Source organism: Aotus nancymaae, unplaced genomic scaffold (genome assembly GCF_030222135.1).
Source record: "Aotus nancymaae isolate 86718 unplaced genomic scaffold, 86718_ANA_hifiasm-v0.15.2.pri h1tg000016l, whole genome shotgun sequence".
In the NCBI taxonomy this organism is placed as follows: domain Eukaryota; kingdom Metazoa; phylum Chordata; class Mammalia; order Primates; family Aotidae; genus Aotus; species Aotus nancymaae.
Genome location: NW_026988428.1, coordinates 29,984,414 through 30,000,000, shown reverse-complemented (window position 1 = coordinate 30,000,000; position 15,587 = coordinate 29,984,414). Strand labels below are relative to the sequence as shown.

Genomic DNA, 15,587 nt, shown 5'->3' with positions numbered 1-15,587 from the left:
TTCAGCAGACTTAAACGTCCCTGCCCGGCAGTTCTGAAGGGAGTAATGGATCTCCTAGCACAATGTTTGAGCTCTGATAAAGGACAGACTATCTCCTCAAGTGGCTCCCTGACCCCTGTGTATCCTGACTGGGAGACACCTCCAAGCAAGGGATGACAGATACAGGAGAGCTCTGGCTGGCATCTGGCAGGTACCCTTCTGGGACGAAGCTACCAGAGGAAGGAACAGGCAGCCATCTCTGCTATTCTGCAGCCTCAGCTGGTGATTCCCAGGCAAGCAGGGTCTGGAGTGGATCTCCAGCAAACTCCAGCACACCAGCAGCAGAGGGTTCTGGCTATTAGAAGGAAAACTAACAAACAGGAAGAAAGAGTTTCAACATCAACAGAAAAAACATCCACTCAGAGACCCTATCCAAAGGTCACCAGCTTCAAAGACCAAAGGTAGATAAATCCACTGAGATGGGAAGAAACCAGCACAAAAAGGCTGAAAACTCCAAAAACCAGAATACCTCTTCTCCTCAAAGTGATCACAACTCCTCACCAGCAATGGAACAAAACTGGATGGAGAATGAGTTTGATGAATTCACAGAAGCAGGCTTCAGAAAGTGGGTAATAGCAAACTTCTCTGAGCTAAAGGAGCATGTTCTAACCCAATGCAAGGAAGCTAAGAACCTTGAAAAAAGGTTAGACAAAATGCTAACTAGGATAACCAGCATAGAGAAGAACATAAATGACTTGATGGAGCTGAAAAACACATCACAACAACTTCATGAAGCATACACAAATTTTAATAGCCAGATTGATCAAATGGACGAAAGGATATCAGTGATTGAAGATCAACTCAATGAAATAAAGTGAGAAGGCAAGATCACAGAAAAAAAGAGTGAAAAGAAATAAATGACCAAAGCCTCCAAGAAATATGAGATTATGTGAAACAACCAAATCTATGTTTGATCGGTACACCTGAAAGTGACAGGGAGAATGAAACCAAGTTGGAAAACACTTTTTAGGATATTATCCAGGAGAACTTCCCCAACCTAGCAAGGCAGGTCAACATCCAAATTCAGGAAATACAGAGAATATCACAAAGATATTCCTCAAGAAGAACAACCCCAAGACACATAATTGTCAGATTAACCAAGGTTGAAATGAGGGAAAAAAATGCTAAGGGCAGCCAGAGAGAAAGGTCGGGTTACTCACAAAGGGAAGCCCTTCTGACTCAACAGCAGATCTTTCAGCAGAAAACCTACAAGTCAGAAGAGAGTGGGGGCCAATATTCAACATTCTTAAAGAAAATAATTTTCAACCCCAAATTTCATATCCAGCCATACTAAGCTTCATAAGTGAAGGAGAAATAAAATCCTTTACAGACAAGCAAATCCTGAGCAATTCTGTCACCACCAGGCCTGGCTTACAAGAGCTCCTAAAGGTAGCTCTAAACGTGAAGAGGAGCAACCAGTAAAAGCCATTGCAAAAACATACCAAATTTTAAAGACCATCAACACTATGAAGAAACTGCATCAACTAATGGGCAAATCAACCAGCTAGCATCAAAATGGCAGGATCGGATTCACACATAACAATATTAATCTTAAATGTAAACAGGCTAAATGTTCCAATCAAAAGACACAGACTGGCAGATTGGATAAAAAGTCAAGACCCATAGGTGTACTGTATCCAGGAAACTCATCTCACGTGCAAAGACTAACAAGGAATCAAAATAAAGGCATGGAAGACGACTTACCAAGCAAATGGAAAGCAAAAAAAAGCAGGGGTTGCAATGTTAGTCTCTGATAAAACAGACTTTAAACCAACAAAGATCAAAAGAGACAAAGAAGGGCATCACATAATGGTAAAGAGATCAATGCAACAAGAAGAGCTAACTATCCTAAATATATATTATGCACCTAATACATGAGCACCCAGATACATAAAGCAAGTTCTTAATGACCTACAATGAGGCTTAGACTCCCACACATAATAGTGGGAGACTAACACCCCACTGTCAATATTAGATCAACAAGACAGAAAATTAACAAGGATATCCAGGATTTGAGCTCAGATCTAGACCAAGCAGACCTAATTGACATCTATAGAGCTCTCCACCCCAAATCAACAGAATATACATTCTTCTCAGGACCACATCGCACTTATTCTAAAACTGACCACATAATTGGAAGTAAAACACTCCTCAACAAAGGCAAAAGAATGGAAATCATAATAAACAGTCTCAAAGACCACCGTGCAATCAAATTAGAACTCAGGATTAAAAAACTCACTCAAAACTGCACAACTGCATGGAAACTGAACAACCTGCTCCTTAATGACTACTGGATAAATAACGAAATGAAGGCAGAAATAAAGATTTTTTTTGAAAACAATGAGAATGAAGACACAATGTACCAGAATCTCTGGGACACATTTAAAGCAGTGTGTAGAGGAAAATTTATAGCACTAAATGCTCACATCAGAATGCTTGAAAGGTCTCAAATCGACACCCTAACATCATGATTGAAAGAACTAGAGGAGCAAGATCAAACAAATTGAAAAAGCTAGCAGAATACAAAAAATAAAAAAGATCAGAGCAGAACTAAAGGCGATAGAGACACAAAACACCCTTCAAAAAAAAAATCAGTGAATCCAGGAGCTGGGTTTTTGAAAAGATCAACAAAATAGACAGATTGCTAGCCAGACTAACAAAAAGGAAAAGAGAGAATAATCAAACAGGTGCAATAAAAAATGATAACGGTGATATCACCACCAATCCCACAGAAATACAAACTACCATCAGAGAATACTATCAACACCTTTATGCAAATAAACCAGTAAATCTAGAAGAAATGATAAATTCCTGGACACTTACATACTCCCAAGACTAAACCAGGAGGAAGTCAAATCCCTGAATAGACCAATAATAAGGTCTGAAATTGAGGCAGCAATTAGTAGCCTACCAACCAAAAAAAGTCCAGAACCAGATGGGTTCACAGACAAATACAAAGAGTAGCTAATACTATTCCTTCTGAAACTATTCCAAACAACAGAAAAAGAGGGAATCCTCCCTACCTCATTTTATGAGGCCAACATCATCCTGATACCAAAACCTGGCAGAGACACAACCAAAAAAGAAAATTTCAGGCCAATATATATGATGAATATGGATGCAAAAATCCTCAATAAAATACTGGCAAACTGAATCCAACAGCACATCAATAACTTATCCACGGTTCAACATACGCAAATCTATAAACGTAATCACGTAAACAGAACCAAAGACAAAAACCACCTGATTATCACAACAGATGCAGAGAAGACCTTCAACAAAATTCAATAGCCCTTTATGCCAAAAACTCTCAACAAACTAGGTTTTGATGGAATGTATCTCAAAATAATAAGAGCTATTTAAGACAAACCCACAGCCAATATCATACTGAATGGGCAAAAACTGAAAGCATTGCTTTTGAAAACCAGCACAAGACAAGGATGCCCTCTCTCACCATTCCAATTCAACATAGTATTGGAAGTTCTTGGCAGGGCAATCAGGCAAGAAAAAGAAATAAAGTGTATTCAATTAGGAAAATAGGAAGTCAAATTGTCTCTATTTGCAGACAGCATGATTGTATATTTAGAAGACCCCATTGTCTCAGCCCAAAATCTCCTTAAGCTGATAAGCAACTTCAGCAAAGCCTCAGGATAAGAAAATCAATGTGCAGAAATCACAAGCATTCCTATACACCAATAACAGACAAACAGAGAGCCAAATCATGAGTGAACTCGCATTCACAATTGCTACAAAGAGAATAAAATACTTAGGAATACAACAAACAAGGGAGGTGAAGGACCTCTTTAAGGAGGACTACAAACTACTGCTCAAGGAAATAAGAAAGGACACAAACGGACGGAGAAACATTCCATGCTTATGGTTAGGCAGAATTAATACCATGAAAATTGCCATACTGCCCCAAGTAATTTATAGATTCAATGCTATATCCATCAAGCTACCAATGACTTTCTTAACAGAATTAGAAAAAACTACTTTAAATTTCATATGGAACCAAAAAAGCCCTCATAGCTAAGACAATCCTAAGTGGAAAAAAAAAAAAAAAAAAGCCAGAGGCATCACGCTATCTGACTTCAAACTATACTACAAGGCTCAGTAATCTAAACAGCATGGTACTGGTACCAAAACAGAGACATAGACCAACAGAACACAACAGAGGCCTCAGAAATAACACCATACATCTACAACACTCTAATCTTTGACAAACCTGACAAAAACAAGCAATAGGAAAAGGATTCTCTATTTAATAAATGGTGTTGGGAAAAGTGGTTAGCCATATGCAGAAAGCTGAAACTGGACCCCTTCATTACACCCTATACAAAAATTAACTCAAGATGGATTAAAGAGTTAAACATAAGATCTAACATCATAAAAAATCTAGAAGAAAATCTAGGCAAAACCATTGAGAGTATAGGAATGAGCAAGGACTTCATGACTATAACAACAAAAGCAATGGCAACAAAAGTCAAAATAGACAAATGGGATTTAATTAAACTAAAGAGCTTCTGTACAGCAAAAGAAACTACCATTACAGTGAACCAGCAACCAACAGAATGGGACAAAATTTTTGCAGTCCACCCATCTGACAAAAGGCTAATATCCAGAATCTACAAAGAGCTTAAACAAGTTTACAAGAAAAAAAAAAAAAAAACAGCCCCATCAAAAAGTGGGTGAAGGATAGGAACAGAAAGTTCTAAAAAGAAGACATTTATGCAGCCAACAAACATATGAAAAAATGTTCATTATCACTGCTCCTTAGAGAAATGCAAATCAAAACCACAATGAGATACCATTGCACACCAGTTAAAACGGCAATCATTAAAAAATCAGGAGACAGATGCTGGAGAGGATGTGAAGAAATAGGAACATTTTTACACTGTTGGTGGGAGTGCAAATTAGTTCAACCATTGTGGAAGGCAGGTGATTCCTCAAGGATCTAGAAGTAGAAATATGATTTGATCCAGCAATCCCATTACTGGGTATAAACCCAAAAGATTATAAATCATTCTATTATAAAGACACATGCACACGTATGTTCATTGTGGCATTGTTTACAATAGCAAAGTCCTGGAACCAACACAAATGCCCATCAATGATAGACTGGATAAAGAAAATGTGGCATATATGTGTATGTGCAGCCATAAAAAAAGATGGAATACTATGCAGCCATATAAAAAGATGAGTTCATGTCCTTTTCAGGGACATGGATAAAGCTGGAAATCATCACTCTCAGCAAACTGACACAAGAACAGAGAACCAAACACTGTGTGTTCTCCCTCATAAGTGGGTGTTGAACAATGAGAACACATGGACACAGGGAGGGGACCATCACACACTGGGGCCTGTCAGGGGAAGGGGGGCTACAGGAGGGATAGCAGGGGGGTAGGGGGATAGAGGAGGGATAGCGTTAGGAGAAATACCTAATGTAGACGATGGGGTGATGGATGCAGCAAACCACCTTGGCACACGTATACCTATGTAACAAACCTGCATGTTGTGCACATGTACCCCAGAACTTAAAGTATAATAAATAAATAAATAAATGAATGGCACCAAAGTCTTGAGCTTTGGCTTCTTAAGTACCAGTGTTTCATACCAGGTCATCAAATCTTTTACTAACTTCTGCCAGTTCTGACATGTAAACAGATTTTAACTCACCATTAGCCATTTGTGAATTCTTTAAAATTCAGTGGAAATAAACATATGACTGGCTGTTAAAGGGAGAGTGGAATATGATAAAGAATCACGTCTGCCAATGTCTGTCAACTATAGCTGTGAGTTAGAATCTGTAGAGTAGCTTTAAACAGTATCACTACTTGGGGTGTACCCCTCAAAGATTTTATTCTCCTTCATCTTAATTGGGCCCTAAGTTTCAGTATTCTTGTCAGCAGAGGTGATTCTAGTATGTATCCAGGGTAGACAACTCCTGACAGGGTCAAAGAGAAGTTTCTTGTTAATGCTATCATTGATTTTTTTTTATATAAGCACATGCTTAAGCACTGAAAGAAAAATACTTAGGAAGAAGGTTGAAAATTCTCAGGAGGGGGTAACTGATGGAGCAAGTGAGGGTACAATATTTATAATGAATAGAATAATCATTTCTCTGGGACTCTGGGGAAGGAGGAAAGGAAATATACAGATCTAGAGATATTTATAGATATGAGGAGCAGGAAAGGAATTGGAGTTTCTTTGTGATGTCTTTTACTTTTTTCCAAGAAATAGGAAACAAATTTATCAGCTGAGAGGGAGGTTGAAAGCTCATTACACCAAGATCCTGGCATTGGGTAAACATAGGCTTGTGTGCAAATCTTTTTTTTTTTTTTTTTAATATGGAACACTTCACGAATTTGCGTGTCATCCTTGCACAGGGGCCACGCTAATCTTCTTTGTATCATTCCAATTTTAGTATATGTGCTGCCGAAGTGCGCACGCAAATCTTTTCTTCCAAATAATTTATCATCCTAACGGCAAAGGAACTCACATGTTCCTACTCCTCCCCAAACGTGTTACAGTGATAACCACAAAGCAAGTGCTCAAAAACATTTTGATCTCAACTCATAACTTATTTTCTTTTTTGTTATTGAAATAATCATTCTCTTTATTTTTTCTTCCTTATCCTGAAAGCTTTTTATTATGTACCCATTCCAAGTCATTGGGGTTCTTTTCCCCCTCAGGGGTAAAGTTTAAACTCTTCCCTTTCACAAAGCTCATAGATCTTCCCTTTCACAAAATCCACACTGGGACACTTTCTGGGAAAAGGACACTGTGACAGTTTTCAGTACTATAGATGCATCTCTTTTGGATTCCACAAGGCAGCATACCATTTTGTGTGTGAACACCACTTTTAATAGAGTTAAACTTAGGAAATGAATGCCTAAGTACATATATCTTATATAAAATATATTTTTTCAGTTTTTCAACACAATGACAAGCACATATGAACATACTCCTTTAAGAAATACTTTCTCAAATGAAATTCTATGTAACTTTATTTGGTACAGACCAAGTTAGTTCAAATAAAACCTAAAGAGTTCAGACTGCCTTTCAGTTAAGGATAACCAAAAAGGTCCATGGACATTTCAGAAATTATATAGGTAAACAAAAAGTTCACTTTAATGTATGGATACTTAGTTACATGTAGGAATTTCTGTATTAGTATGAAGTACACTTTTGCTAGGTGCTCCATGTCCTGCACTTAGGCATATGTGACTACCTTACTTACGTAAGTTCACACTTATGTGTGAAAATCCCACAATAAGGTTTGGATTTATCAACCAGCAACATTCTGAGACCCAGCTCCACGTAGTGTTTTACAGAAATCTAAAAACAAATGTAAGGTCCAGTCTTTTTTTTTTTTGGTAAAATATATGCAATGTACACTAGTCAGTGATGTTAAGGTATTTGAGACACAAAATATCTGATCAAAAAGCACTTACTGAATATTTAAAGTACTGGATGTTTATTGAGTTCCTAATATGTGCCATATGTGTGCTAGGCAGTGTGAACAACTGAAGCCTCTTCTCTGGCCAGTTTATGTAAACCAGGTCTACTCATAACTCTCTATTTCCTTGCCTGTTTTATTTTTATTTTTGCCATTTTAAATTGTTTTCTAGAACTTAATGCTTGAAATAATATGAAAGCATTTGTTTATGGTCTGTCTTCCTCCATGAGAATAAAAATAGGGATTTTTTTTTTGTTTTGAATTCCTAGAATTTAAAGCAGTACTTAGAACATAAAAATGCTTAATAAGGATTTGTTGAATAAATGAAGGACTCCTGCAAACTGGAATTCGAATAGGGCAAGGCTAATATAAATTAACAATGTTCAAGAAGCTCCATAGAGGAGACTCCTCTTGGCCTAGCAGGGAATGAGAGGTGGGATACTCACATGGGAGAAGATGCCAGTTAAGGAGAAAGAGTGTCTCACAGCACAGTCTCTGAGGGCATCTGTTAATGTAATGGTTAAACCATTTCCTTGCCATGGGTTTCTGTAAAATTAGTTTCAGATGCCATCTTTCCCATTCCTAGAACTGGTAAGTATTTTTCAAATCCTCAAAACTTTTTGATATGGTGGCTGTAAAGTTGAGCTTGAGGAACTGCCTGGCTTATGAAAAATAGGATGGGCTTTTGTGGAGGCTATCAGTCAGATTGCAAAATTTATAGAACCATAAAAAGGCTGGGCTTTTCTGTTCCAAATATCTTTATGGAGATTTAATTCCAATGGCATCCATGCAAATTTCCCAAAGCCTTGTGGAATGACTAGGATTGATCACAGTTGGGGCTGTGTTCTAGGCTGCAGTGAACACAGTCGGATCACAGAGACCTTTATTTAGTCCTGGGGCCGGGTAAGCAGATACATACATTCTCTCCATACCAAATTACAGTCATCTGCCTAAGGGGATTATGATCTTGTTAAAGGGCCATCAATCTCTCTCTTTATATGAGGATTCATCTAAGCACAGCACTGCTGATACAAACAGGTGGCCTTAATTGGCTGCTACCTCCCTAATCTAGTTCTTAAGGAGTACAATTTGGATTTCAAAACCAGACTGTAAACTTCAGTTCAGAAATGGAGCAAATGCTCAGATGGTCATGCTTTTCTAAGGAAGAATTTTAAACAGAGTGACATCTGGTCAGAGAGTGAGGACACAAGGCAAATATATCAGAATCGCTCATGACCAGACCTTTCTTTCCCACACCAAAGCACAGCCTTTTTGACAAAGTCCATGATTAGTGGTAGAGAAAGTAAGGTAATTGCTCATAGTTCCCAGGGAAAAGTGAAGCAGTGTGCAAAAAATTAGGAGAGTTTGGGCAAATTCTCCAGGGCCTACTGAAAGCTATATCTCCACTAGTTTAAATTCCAGCTTCAGCTATGCAGTCCTAGGTAAGTTAGCTATGGGTAACCTACTTGAGCCTCAGTTTCCTCATATGTAACATGAAGATAAGGGTGCCTTTTCTACAGAGTTGCATTATAATTAGTGTTGTTAAGTGGCCAATGATTGGTAGACTTAATTATTTTTATTAAAGAGTGAATTAAGGTGGTTAGAAAATTCCGACAGTAAAAAATAAATTAAATAAATAATTCTACAAGAAGAAGTATGCCAGCCTTCCCATCTGTTGCTTAATTTTTCAAAAAAGAAAAGATTAATAAACTTATGTTTTATTATAGCCTCTGGTTTGGAATCCAAAGCATGTCCACGTTTACCCTAGCAATTGACAGATAAGTAAGCATAAAAGGAAGAAGGAAACTGGATGGAGAAACAGTTGGACTAGTGTCAAGGCTGTAGAAGAATATGTCTTTTTATCAACCAATTGCCCTATTCTGTACTAGAGGTCTAACCCTACTCTGCTTTACAGACATTTATAATACATAATAACTTACATTGAATCTAACTAGCATTGATCAAAATGCAAATAAAATATAAACAATGTGCACTGACCAGAAGTCTATACTTAAAGTCTCATGACTAAACATGACTATGTAAGTATGTTTAATACACCAGGATCTCAGCCTCCTAAAATTATCTCCCTAATCAAAGTTGTCTGCTATCAGAATAACCAATTTACTTTTTTTCAACAATCTATTCACAGCAATTTGCAATTAAGATTCAAAAAGCCAAGTCCTGATGAGCAAGGAAGTCATAAATGATGTATGACTGTCCTACTTTTATGTAATGTTACATCTATTATTCTGCTTTAATCCCCTAGCATGCTTTTTAATTTGTGAAAAATTAATGCTGAGGTTATTCTATAAAGATTATATCCACTTTGAAGATAACAATTCTAGGAAGCATATTATAAACCGAAGTATGTCCTCTTTTCAGATTTAGCAAGCTGATTCCTAAAATGCTCAATTAATTTTAATAGTTTTTCTGCTGCTTAATTGACATCTTTTTTAGTCCAATGATTGTAATGAACCAATATCTATCATTTCACCTTGCTTTATAACAGGGTGAAATATTTCTCAGGTATTTTTATCACTGTTTTTTTGTTCAGAATTTAAGGATTCAGGAAAATTCACATCTTAGAAAATGCCCAGTACTTAAAAATGTTGAGTCTCCATTCTGTTCAGAACAACTCGCTGGGAGCTGTAGTGTCCAAAGCCAAATTCTTGGTTGCCTTTGATTTTCACTCTGGCAATGCTACTACTCCACCATCCCTCCTTTAGTAAATTCCACTGTCATGCTAGGATCCTGGGTTAAGGCAATGTTCCAGGCAAGTTATTTTAATTATAAAGAACAGACATGTCTTTTACTTCCCTGAGGTAAAGGCAGACAAGTTGTAAGGATACAAGAAGGTAATTTTGTATACATCCAAAGATAGCAAAGACTCACGTATATTGTTATCTGGAAGCTGAAAAATAAGAAACTAAAACTATCTTCTATCTCCCACTGATGGCATTAGTTGTGCATATTCCTTTTGTGAATGGCCAGATTGGCAACCAGTCCCTAAACCCTAGCATAACCCATTTGATCAAGCATCCTCCACCTTGTTTCTTGGTTTGGGTTATGAAAAGGGAAAAGCCCTGAAATGCTAAGCTTATTTCTTGGGAGTGCTCTTTGCAACAGGCCATGTCATAGGTGTCTGGTCAGCCAAATATAGGGAGTCCTTGGCTTAGGAATCTTTTAGTGGTCCCCTGATCTGTGGCCAGGAGAGAGGGTCACATGATCAGTAAGGCTGATTTTCCAGGGCCTGTGGGAGGCAGGTACTCACAATGAATTTGTCTCTATCATGACTGCTATTGTTACTTCAATCAAAGATGCATAAATAAGTTCTCACAAACATTAGCTATCATTACAAATACCATCATCACTATCAACATTTATTCATTCATTCAACACACATTTGTTAACATTCCATCATGTGGCAGCCACTCTCTGAGACTGGACATAAAGGTGATATGGTTTGGCCATGTCCCCACTCAAATCTCACCTTCAACTGTGTAGCTCCCATAATTCCCATGTGTTGTGGGAGGAACCTGGTGAGAGATAACTGAATCATGGGGGCAGTTTCCCTCATACTGTTCCTATGGTAGTAAGTCTCATGAGATCTGATTATTTTATAAGGGGTTTCTCCTTTTGTTTGGCTGTCATTTCTCTCTTGCTTGCCACCATGTGAGATGTGCCTTTTGCTTTCTGCCATGATTGTGAGGTCTCCCTAGCCACATGGAACTGTGAGTCCATCAAACCTCTTTTTCTTTATAAATGACCCAGTCTTAGGTATGTCTTTATCAGTAGCATGAAAACAGACTAATACAGACCAAGAAAGTCTTTATTTGAAGTAAAACAGATCCTAAACTTTAAGGAACTCATATACTTATGAGACAGCTTGGGAAGAGGAAAGGATGGTCACCTTCTAAGTGACAGAGGACAGGTGGAAAATTTTGCCTCCAGGGAAATGGAAGGGATACTAAAATGATGAGAAATGCCTGGCCTAGTTGTTGGTGAATTAAAGGCTGAGAGAGTCAGGCGGAAAAAAGAAATACTCAAAGGGAAGATCCAGTTAACCTACAGATCTTAGGATGATACTGAATGATAAGGCTCATCCTCTGCTTTGTCTGAATACATAGTGATTAACTCAAAGTTTTCTAACATATATGAAGTTACTGTCCCTGACAAAATTATCTGAACAAATGTCCTCTAAGGTGTATGTTGATGCTTTGTTTTAGAATCATTTTTGTAAACTCACAGAGTCCAAGCAGTTAAAAGAAATGAGTGAAACATACCATATATAATGTATCAGAGAATAGCAAGATCTAAGGTGAATGGAGAGCACATATTCTGTCTAAAGAGAGAAGCCATGATGCAACCACCTAAAAACAAGACACTGTTATGCCAGATCTCTTAATTTTTAAAGAAATACTTAAAATGCATTTTTAAACAATAGAATTCCAAATTTAAGAAAAAAAGGCAGTTACCATATCTTATAAATTCATGTATATTTCAATGTGTGCAACTGCATGATTATAAATAATTCTAGTCAGGCGTGGTAGCTCACGCCTATAATCCCAGCACTTTGGGAGGCTGAGGTGGGCAGATCACCTGACGTTGGGAGTTTGAGATCAGCCTGACCAACACAGAGAAACCCCATCTTTAGTAAAAATACAAAATTAGCTAGACATGGTGGGCTTACTCAGAGTCACTCAAAATATGTCTGGTCCAGTTTGAGGTCTATAAATTGCAAGCCTTGTTGGACAGTGAAGAGTTCAGACTGACCTTGCACTCATAGTCTTGCTTTGAGGAGACTCACATGAGAGGAATTCCAGATGCTGAGTCCTAGAAATTGATGGGGTAGCCCTGAGTTGCCCAAAGTAGGATATTATTATCAATGGAGAAATCACCGGGGTGGGCAACTGTGGTAGACTGAATAATAGTCCCCTGAAGATGTCCATGTTTTAATTCTTGGGACCTGTGAATATTACTTTACATGGTAAGAGGAACTTTGTTGATGTGATTAAGTGTCTTGACATGGGAGATTATCCTGGATTAGTAGGCTGAATATAATCACTGGAGTTCTTACAAGAGGGAGGGTCAGAATCAGAGAGTGAAGGAGGTGTGATGGCTGATGGAAAGGTCAGATGGGGCACAGCTATAAGGAGACCATTATCCAAGGAATTAAGGTGGAAAAGGCAGGGAACCAATTTTCCCCCTAGAATCTCCAGAAGGAATTAGCCTTGTAGACACCCTGACATTAGCCAAGGAGAGTGATTTTGGATTTGTAACTTCCAGAACTATAAGATAATACATTTGTATTGCTTGAAGCTACCATGTTTGCAGTCATATGTTACAGCAGCCATAGGAACCTAACACAGTCATACAGAAGCTCACAAAGAGTTGGATGACCTCTTCTGGTCCAGAGAGAAGGCTGTAGAAGGGGAGAATCAAAGAGGAAATGTTTTCACCAGATCCATGCCATATATTTAAGAGCTCCTTGGCCCTGAAGTAATCTACTGTCTATTAGAAGCCCCTCTGCCTTCTCTACATAAATAGTTCTTCTGCTGGGAGCCCAGGACAGTAGCCACCAATCATCCCCAGTTCTGATCAGATCACTTCCAAAGACCACAGATGAGAGGGGATGCAGAGCAACAAGATGGAAAACCCATCATCTTAGAATCAAATGAGATACTTTGTATGACAGCCTACCTGAACCTCAGTGTTATAATCTGCAACATGTGAACAATATCATGCAGAGTTATGAGACAGTGGGATGAAAAACCTCTACCATAGTGCTTCATGAATATAGAAACCCTATTGGAAGAAATTGATTTGTTATTACCTATTGCTACTCTTTATTCTGCAGATTCAATATTATCACAAGATTAAGTTTGCCTATCTATCTTCAGCAAATTAGCAGCTCAATCAGAATGACAACGAAGATCTTTACGTCTCATTTCAATGTCCTCATTCCTAAAGATAGTGAATGAACACGTGCTTCTGGCATTGTTAAAATGTTAGACTTAGAATACAACTTTCTGTCACTGGAATGTCAGAAGAATGAGACGCTTCTCAAAAAGTCCACCATCCTTAAGTCATCCTGACAACTATCATGTCCAATATGTACACTGTGTTGCTGATGCTTGTTAAAGAGTTCAACTGTAACAGCTTCAGACTGTGTGATTGTGGTATTCAGCAGTCTTCAGGCTCTGCAAACATGCACGGTAACATTATCACCAACATTTCTGGAGTATTATTGCATTAATAGTATGCAATATGTAAAGCAACATGAGCAGAGAATATGTAAAGCAACATGAATTCACAGACTTGGTCCTGAATAAAACAGGCAATAGGCACAAACACATTTTAGAGTAGATTAAAAATAAAACCAACACTTGGGAAATAGATGTTCAGTGAACATTGAAATCCAAAAGCAGCATCACAAATTTGAATGATTTCAGGAGTCAGGAAGGAAGCACAATGAGTAAAGGAGAGGGATCTACCAGTGTTAAGGCTTGTGGCAAATTAGGTTGTAGGCTCTGCTTGTGAGTGCTCCCGTTCAATTCCATTCAAATGTCACGGACTAATAGATTCTCTATGGGCTAACTTCAGCTTATAGTCTGTGACGTGTAGCTCCTCTGGCTAATGGGTACTTTGCCAAAAAATTCAATAGCCGCAAACTCAGCCTGAGGGATAACTAGGATGAGGAGAAGTTTGTCTTCAGAGCTGCTCATTCCACAAATCACCCTTGCTCCCGCAAGTGCTTTGCACTCTCACTGCTCACATCTCCCCTCGCACCTGGCCTGACTTTGCTCTGCATAGAGATTTTTCCAAATCTAGATCATTTTCTCTCCATGGGCCAAATTATGTATCTGAAGACTCATTCATTCCCTTAGGAAAAGGGTAGGGATCTATAGTTTCCCTGGTTTAGCAATATACATTACAATTTCAGTATCAAGAAAGCATGCTGTACAAATAAATACTTTGTTGGCAATATTTAGAAAAATTATATAGGGATTGTCTCAGTACCTGAGTATGGCAAACATCAAGTTCCACAATGTTGCTAGAGATATAGCATCACACAGTACTCCATAAATATATATGGTTATTATTTGTCAGTTAAAAGTAAAATTAAAGACTTTAACCCAGATAGCCTAGAAATTGAATGTTCCTATTAAATTGTTCTCTGATAGTGAAATTTTAGGCTGCGACAAACTGCTTGAATACATATTTTTGGGCAGGGAAACTCTTATCACCTCAGGTCACACCTTGGCTTTATTCCCACAAAGATGATTATAATGATGAGTGAAGATGGCTGGAAGAGTTTAAAGAGGTAAGAACATTGACCTTTAGAGTGGCTCTCTTGAAGCTGTTTTTGTAAACACAAATGTCTATCTGAACACCAAACAACAGAAATAAATTTAGTAATCTTATTTCTTAACTCTACACTATTTTTTTTCCTTGTAAAATACACATGATTTTCATAAATATAAACAGAATTGATTGTAGCCATATTTAGGATTTTTTAAAAGTTCATTCTTTAAAAGATCATTTGAAATACAAATATAAATAGAACTTACATTTAGATATAATTTTTATTTCACGCTTGTAAAATTACTTACTCTTATTTCTATAGAAGATCACATAATGGCACATTAAATAGGCTTTACGAAACAGGGTTATTGAGCATGTGGACACTGGAAATGGTCTTCCTGAGTATGAAGGTTTGTACACAATATATTGCCCATCTTAAATGTTTTTCAACAAACATCCTCCTGTTTGTTTATAGAATCCTCCAATTCAATCATTTCGCCCTTTCAGGGCAAGGGTAAATGTGTGTCAATGACAATCTTAAATGAGGTGAGTTTAGTAGAGAGCCTATTCATATACAGTAACTCAGTAAGTGATGGCTGCTGTAATCCATCCAGGGATGTCTGATGTTCCTACTGGAAGAAATACAACAATAAACTTTAAAACAATCTTATGACATCTGACCTTTGTGCATAACATAAATATTTCAAAGTGTTTTTATTAATTTATTTGATCATTACTGAAATCCCTGTGAGGGAAATAGAAAAATCAGATACCAATATTCTTA

The 15,587-nt window shown here is 37.7% G+C and overlaps 1 protein-coding gene and 1 non-coding gene across 2 annotated transcripts in view; both read right to left on the bottom strand.

The window, feature by feature from the left end:
* PTPRR (protein tyrosine phosphatase receptor type R) overlaps nt 1-15,587 on the bottom strand; it is a 283,107-nt gene that overhangs the window by 215,453 nt on the left and 52,067 nt on the right. The window lies entirely within an intron of this gene.
* On the bottom strand, nt 6,381-6,487 carry LOC135275472 (U6 spliceosomal RNA). The gene has a single exon (XR_010343105.1). It is a non-coding gene; the product is annotated as a U6 spliceosomal RNA (small nuclear RNA).